This window comes from Mauremys reevesii, linkage group 4 (genome assembly GCF_016161935.1).
Source record: "Mauremys reevesii isolate NIE-2019 linkage group 4, ASM1616193v1, whole genome shotgun sequence".
NCBI classification, from domain to species: Eukaryota; Metazoa; Chordata; order Testudines; family Geoemydidae; genus Mauremys; species Mauremys reevesii.
Window position 1 is genome coordinate 15,389,282 of NC_052626.1, and position 8,095 is coordinate 15,397,376.

The following is an 8,095-nucleotide window of genomic DNA, read 5'->3' on the forward strand; positions in this document are numbered from 1 at the left end:
GTTTTTTTCCCCATGGGACCTTACCTACCAGTTCTCTGAGTTGGTTAAAGTCTGCTTTTCTGAAATTCATTATCCTTATTCTGTTGCTCTCATTTCCCCCCTTTCCTTAGAATCATGAAATCTGTCATTTCATGATCACTTTTATCTAAATTGCCTTCCACCTTTAGATTTGCTACCAGTTGCTCCCTGTTGGTCAGAATCAACTCTAAAATGCCTGTCCCCCTGGTTGCTTCCTCCACTTTCTGGAACAAAAATACATGCCAAGAACTTATTGGAAATTTGGTGTTTTGCGGTGTTACTTTTCCAACAGAAGTCTGGGTGGTTAAAGTCTCCCAGGTCTTCTGTTTTGGATATTTCTGTTGTTTGTTCAAGAAATGCCTCATCTACCTCCCCTTCCTGATTTGATGGTTTATATGGTAGACCCTATCAGGAAATCACCCCTATTTTTTTTAGCCCTCTTATCTTTATCCAGAGACTTTCAACTAAGCTGCCTCCCACCTCCTGCTGGACCTCAGAACAAATGCATATATTCTTGATTTACCCTGCCTGTCATTCCTGAGCAAGCCATTTCCTTCTACACCAATATTCCATTTATGAGCCATATCCCACCAAGTGTCTGTGATGCTAGTTAAGTTATAATTTCGCTTATGGGCTAATACTTATAGTTCTTACTGTTTATTCCCTATAGTCATTGCATTTATATGTAGACATCTAAGATGCTGAGCAGATTCCCCCATTTATTTCCCTTTTGTTGCTCCTTTGACCCTATTGTAAATGTCTCTGTCTACCCCCACAACATCCAGCCCTCTGTTAAGGTCACCTTGTTTTATGCTTATCTGTGGGCTTTTGTCCCCTGCCTCCTTTGAACCTAGGTTAAGGCCCTCCTCATTATTAGTGTGCGCGAAGGTGCTCTTCCCCTTCTTGGTCGGGTGGACCCCATCTCTTCCCAAAGCTTAGCTTAGCAAATACAAGGTTAAGGGGTGACTTGATTAGTCTGTAAGTATCTACATGGGGAATAAATATTTAATAATGGGCTCCTCAGTTTAGCTGAGAAAGGTGTAACACAATCCAGTGGCTGGAAGTTGAGGCTAGAGCACTGCCCATGGCCAGAGTCAATAGAGGGATTGATGGGCCGCCTCCCAAAGGGGGCAGCTGGGTAGGGAGCCCATGCCCTCCCTGCTTCACCGGGTCCTAGCCCAGGGCCCTGTCTCCACTAAGTCGACAGGGAATCCGCCCGCAACATGCCGACTGCTGCAGGGACACTGGCTAGTCCTTCCTTGGGCTACTTCCTACCATGTCTCCTGTAGTTGAAGTCAGGGGGTCTTCAGAGTCTCTGGGCTCCTCGGGCGATGACTGCAATCTCCCTGGGGCATCCACAGACACCTGGGTGCCTGCCTGGGCCTCAGCGTCTCCTGCTCCCATGGTCCAGAATCCCAGCTGCTCCTTGGCTGGAGCCGGCAAAGTACGTCCTTCCTCCTCAGCGGTCAGCCCAGACTGAGCTGGGCTGCTCCCTTTTATACTGCAGCAGCAGTTGGAGCATGCCCAGCAGGGTCGAGGGAGCATGGCTTCCGCTGCTAAGAGTGCAGCCTTAGCCCCTTCCACTCCAGTGCGGGGCTAGTATACCCCATCACACACCCTCCCCCTCAAGAGGGCACCTGTTTAGTGTCTTTCCTTGTCCTCCTCCCTACCCCACCTCGAAATCTGCATTGGTGTGTGCTTAAACCCAGTCGGTGAAAGACACGGATACCATACAGCTGTAGGAAGAGGTACCAACACATGGGCCAGGCGTTGATGTCTTTCATGCTATTGAGCCAGTGGAGGGGCATGTGGTCTGTAATTAGCTGGAAGGGGTTCCCTAGTAACTAATAACACAAGGCCTCTACTAGCTACTGCACAGCTAGTGCCTCTTTCTTGATGGTCAGTTCAGTGGTGAGCAGCATTTTCAATGAGTGGGGAACCCCGCTTGAGACCTGTTTGCCTCAGAGGAAAACAGGAAGTGCAACATATACTGCTCCAGGGGAGCTCAAGGACAGTACTTCAGTGGCGATGCTCTCCTACTGCCTTGGACAGATCACTTAAGCTATGTCTTCCCTCCCATTCCACTACTACTTCAGATTCTAAGGAAGATCAGACTGGACAGAGCACAAGTCATCCTTGTTGTCACCACCAAATGGCCAAGGCAATTCTAGCTTCCAAGTCTCCTACAAATGTCTACCCATCTACCTGTCAGCATTCAGTCTTTCCCAGATCTCTTGACCTGGGAGAGTGGCAGACTAAAGGTACGTCTATACTACCTGCCAGATCAGCGGGTAGTGTTCGATGCATCGTGGATTGATTTGTCTCATCTGGACGTGATAAATCGATCCACTAATCAACACCCATACTTCACCTCCACAGGAGGAGTAAGCGCAGTCGACAGGGGCGCCACAGCGGTCGACTCGCCGTAGTGAGGACAGCCAGGTAAGTCGAACTAAGATACTTTGACGTCAGCTACATGAATAGCGTAGCTGAAGTTGTGTATCTTAGTTCGAACCCCCCAGCTAGTGTAGCCCAGGCCACAGGCATCCCAACGCGGATGTGCTTCATCTCACGGTTTAGGATTTGGATGGGGATTGAGCCTATAACATTCCTGCTCTGAAGCTGTGCAAACCTTTTTTAATAATAGCAGAAAGCAAACATCATTCTGGGATGTATTAGCAGGAATGTTGTAAGCAAGACATGAGAAGTAATTCTTTGACTCTACTCCTTGCTGATTAGACCTCAACTGGACTGTTGTGTCCAGTTCCTGGCACCAAATTTCAGGAAAGATGTGGACTAATTGGAAAAAGTCCAGATGAGAGCAAGAAAAATGATTAAAGGTCTAGAAAACATGATCTGTGAGGGAAGATTGGAAAAATTGGGTTTGTTTCATCTGAAGAGAAGACTGAAGGGCGACATAACAGTTTTCAAGTACATAAAAGGTGGTTACAAGGAGGAGGGAGAAAAATGATTCTCCTTAACCTCTGAGGATAGGACAAGAAGCAATGGGCTTAAATTGCAGCAAGGATGGTTAGGTTGGACATTAGGAAAAACTTCCTAACTGTCAGGGTGGTTAAGCACTGGAATAAATTGTCTAGGGAGGTTGTGGAATCTCCATCACTGGAGATTTTTAAAAGTAGGTTTGACAAACACTTGTCAGGGATGGTCTAGATAATACTTAGTCCTGCCATGAATGGAGGAAACTGGACTTCTATGACTCCACCAGAAAATGTTAACTAGCTAAGTGGAAACATTTCTCTACCTGGGCCAGTGGTGAGCTGGAGCAGGTTCCCACAGGTTCTCAAGAACCAGTTGCTAAAATTAGACCTCCGTGGAGAACCAGTTGTTAAAGGGCCAGGGGGTAGGCCAAGAACTCTGGTCCGTGGGCCGGACCATCCTGTTGCTCCCAGGATTCCCAGCTGGGGAGGCTGAGGCTCCCCCGGCCCTTCCCCCGCTTCCCCCCAGCTGCAGCATGGCCAGCCGCCGGCATCAGCTGGGCAGCTCAGCTGAGCTCTGGAGTCGTCCTGCTGCCACTTTTTGAATGGCCCAGCAAGGTGTGTGTGGAGGGGGCTGCTGCAAGCTCCAGGGCTGGCCAGAGGGGAGGGGAGGAAGCAAGTGGGGCAATTGGCCCAGGCCCTGCAGGGGCCCCTGACCCCACGAGGATGTCTCCCCCGGCCCCTCCCCCGCTCCCTCCACCCCTTAAATCAGAACTTTTTATAGGGAGCCGGTTGTTAAGATTTTGGCAGCTCATCACTGACCTGGGCCCTGCAAAACCATATATTTCCAGAGACAGCAGGTATTCCTACTATTTTGGACTATTATTCTCAAGATGATGGGCCTTTCCCTTAGTTCACTATGGGTTCATCTGGTGGCAGTCACAGCTTGTCACCCAGCACTGGATGGTTATTCGATCTTTACTCACCCAGTAACATCCAGATTCTTGAAGATTCTGATCAGAACATTTTGGCCAGTAAAGAACCAGTAGCTACATGTTCTGTGTCTCACCTGTCAATGAAGGTTGCCTTCCTAACTGTCTTCACATCAACCAGAAAGGTAGGTGAACCTGGGACTCTAATGGCTGATCCACCTTACACAATATTCCATAAGGACAAGAGCTCACTATAACTGCACCTGAAATTCACTCCTAAGATAATTGCAGAATTTCACATAAACCAATCAATTCACTAACCTGTGTTTTTCCCTAGGCCCAATTCCTCTAGCTAAAACAGGAGCCTTCATCTCCTCGACATGCGATAAGCATTGGCTTTTTATCTGCAGAGGATTAATCTGGTCAGAAAGTCACTTCAACTGTTTGATGTCATAGAAGAATGAGTATGAAGTCAAGTTTTATCTTTTCAGAGGATCTCTGGCTGTATCTTACACTGTTATCAGTAGGCACAGCTCCCTCACACTGGGCAAAGGCTCATTCTACAGGGCCACAAGCAGCCTCAATAGCATCACTGTAAGAAGTGCCACTGCTTGACAATTGCAGGGAAGCTACATGGAGTTCCATCCACAGACCCACGAGACATTATACCTTGATCCAAGATTCCTCCACTGATGAATCCTTTGGGACAGCGATTCTACAAGCAGATATACCATCTGCATCCTCGCACCCTCTGTCTTCTCCTCTGGGTACTGCTTGTCAGTCACTCATAGTAGAATATGTATACACAGCACTCAAGAAAGGGAGGTTACTCATTCTATTGTAACTGGGGTTCTTCATGGTATATGGTCCCTTGCTGTATTCTGCTACCCACTCCTTCTCTACTTTGCATCTTGGCAAGTTTCATGGTAGAGGAGGAACTGGAGAGGTGCGCAGTCTGCCCGATCCCTCATACCCTCAGTGCAGACACTGCTTGCAAGAATACTCCAGTGTGCATGTGTACCCACAGTGGAATACAGATAGAGACCACATCTCAAAAAACTAGTTACAATAGGGTAAATAACATCCCTTTCCCCCTTCGATTCCAAAGGGAGCAGCTATGTTGCTCATTCCCGACTACACAATTTTTGCTTCAGATTTAAACACAAAGAAACTCCAAATAAGTTTATTGGGAGGACAATCAGTCAATGTATCTATTTAAACCCTTTAGCAATATTTGCAAAATAATCAGAAAGGACTTTTATGCCATCCTTCATGATTTCTCCAGTGTCCCCTGATACTGGGTACATCCATATAGCACTAGAAAGATACACTGGCTGCATAAAAATATGACAAACTAAATTTTTAATATTTTAACTTTTAATGGGGTTCACTCACAGCTGACGCCCCTCCTTGTGGCTACATCTGGGAAATCAGCTCTCATCTGGTCTGGTGTCCCCTTCCATTGTTTGCTTGCCCTACAGCCGCTCTCTCTCTTTTTGCTACTCGGCCCTCTGGTTAGGTTACTGTGTAGTTTTTCCTCCCTTCTGAAGCACCAGAATCCCTCCAGACCAGCTGTCTTGTTTATGTCTCCCACAATCCTGTGCCACTTCGCAGTGGCTGGTAGGTGAACCAGGGCACCCACCCGCTACTCCAGGTTTCAGCCCACAGACCCCTACAATCAGCAGCCAAGGTCTGCACAATCTCTAACCTTGCTGCTCTTTACCTGGGCTGTTTCCTGCTCTGCCTCCCACAGGCCTTCTCCACTCTTCTGGGTAAACCATTCTCTCAGGGGCAGAATCCCAAGGCTTCTCTTTCTCTTCCTGGGTTTCCTCCTTTTCCTTCTCTAAGCTGAGAGGGCGACTTTCCACTCTGCATCCACTTTCTGTGCCACCTTAACCCCTTCAAGGCTGGCATAGGCTAAACATCCCATCACGGAATCCCATGCCATTTTCTTATACTGAGTAACTGGCCCTGAGTTTCTGTTTCTCTCTTGCCAAAATTTGTGAAGATGGGAAAAGAGTTGTCAATTCTAAGATTAAAAACATCCAAAAAGCAAATCAAAGTTAAAATATTATGGTATGGGCATTGCTTTGTTTAGTTAATTGTAATGAGTCATCCCAATGCATAGGGAGATGACCCAAAGAGAGAAAAAGAAATGTTGACTATTTGGGGCAGATGTTGGCAGAGAATTCAAGCAGAAAATTCATTTGATGAGGGAAAGTTGTCACAATGCCTGGTTTAATGGGAAGCGGAGAATGGTAAAATGTCTCTGCTTACAAGTTTTGACTAGTTCAACACAGTGTATCTTGTGGTTTTGCTATAAAACTGAGTGCAACTGAAAAATTATCAATATAAAGACAGGGCAACAAAATACAAAGAAAAATAATGTAAAAGACAGATGGCTTTGACCAGTCGAAGAAGAGCAGTCCGAGTATGTATCATCTTGAGGAGCTAATACAGACCATCGGCACAGACCTCTATATGTTGAGTCCTTAGTTCTCCACCTCTTTGGCCTAACTCATACCATGGAAAGAGACACAGACATTACAAATTAAACAAAAGAAAGACATCCTTCATTTGGAATTCTTTTCTGCTAAAAAAACACAGTTCAGGGAGCAGAGAAGCAGCCAAAAGCAGATACACCCAAACCAAAGAAAGAACAAGTAGGAACTGAAGAGAAACAGTCAAACGAAAAGGAGTCTCGTCCAATTACATCACAGGAAGGCAGACTACTGAATACTTACAAATTTTATAAGTGCTTATATACAAATGCTGGATGTCTAAATACTAAAATGGGTAAATTTGTGTGTCTGATATTATGTGAGGATATTGATATATTAGGCATCACAGAAACTTGGTGGAACAATAATAATCAAAGGGACATGGTAATACTAGGGTACAACATATATAGGAATGACAGAGTAGGTCATGCTGGTGAGGGAGTGGCACTGTATGTGAAAGGCTAGAGTCAAATATAGTAAAAATCTTAAATGAATCCAACTGTACCATAGACTCTATATGGATTCCAGGCCTGAATAATAAGAATATAACAGTAGGAATATACTACTGACCACATGACCTGGGTGGTGACAGTGATTGTGAAATTCTTCGGGAGGTTAGAGTGGCTACAAAAAACAGAAAAACGAATAATAATGGTGTATTTCAACTATCCCCATATTGACTGGGTGCATGTCACCTCAGGATGGGAAACAGAGAGAATTTCTAGACACCATTAATGACAGCTTCTTGGAGAAGCTAGTCCTGGAACCCGCAAGCAGAGAGGCGATTCTTGATTCCATCCTAAGTGGTACACAGGATCTGGTCCAAGAGGCAAATACAGCTGAACTGCTCAGTAACAACAACCATAATGTAATTAAATTTAACATCCTTGTAGGGGGGGAAATGCCAAACAACACACCACAGTAACATTTAACTTAAAAAGGATAACTTCACAACAATTAGGAAGCTGCTTAAACAGAAATTAAAAGGAACAGTCACAAGATTGAAATGCCTGCAAGCTGCAGAAAAACTATTTATAAATACCATAATAGACGCTCAAACTAAATGTATAGCCTACATCAAAATAAACAGTAAGAGGACCAAAAAATTCCTCCATGCCTAAACAGAGTAAAAAAGACAATTAAAGGCTATGAAGCTAAGCACCTTTATATTCACACCCCACACCCTATTGTTATAATCTTTGTATAAAATATGCCTTGAGGTATCATTTGAAAACTAACAACTCACTGATCATTAATATTCTTGCATGATGTATGTACACAATGTGTATTAAGGATTATGAATATATATTGGAATTATGACACGTGTGTGTAAACCAGGTATGTCAAGCGGAGTTGTTAAATAGGTCTGTCTTAGACAAAAGAATGTGTATTTGATTCTCTGATCAGCTCAATATTCAGGAAGAGACAGTGAAGGTCGCTATTGACATATAAGCATAAACAGGACCATCAAGACACAGCAGGGGGAGGAGATGGCAGAAAACAGAATGACTTGCATTTCAGCAAACACAAGTGGGGGATTAAAAACCAAGGAGCTTCCTTCACCACCAGACTCCATGTTGCCTTCCTCACAGCTTGAATAAACTTTACTTTGAGGGGTAACCCTCAAAAGAATCCATTTCAAAGGTAGGGGGGTCTAAACCTCAAGTGATAAGCAATTGAATCAACTGATTGTATACAACATTACTGT

The 8,095-nt window shown here is 44.9% G+C and overlaps 1 protein-coding gene across 3 annotated transcripts in view; it reads right to left on the reverse strand.

Annotated features, from left to right (window-relative positions):
• Window positions 1-4,280, reverse strand: part of PPP2R5E (protein phosphatase 2 regulatory subunit B'epsilon) — a 136,416-nt gene extending 132,136 nt beyond the window's left edge. The window contains exon 1 of one of the 3 annotated variants that reach the window (XM_039535010.1): window positions 4,208-4,280. The gene's annotated coding sequence lies outside the window, so the exon portion shown is untranslated. Of the gene's footprint in view, window positions 1-1,293; window positions 1,315-4,207 lie in introns of those variants that run through there. The other 2 variants (XM_039535014.1, XM_039535011.1) reach the window with 2 other exon arrangements.
• Window positions 4,281-8,095: the final 3,815 nt, after the last annotated feature.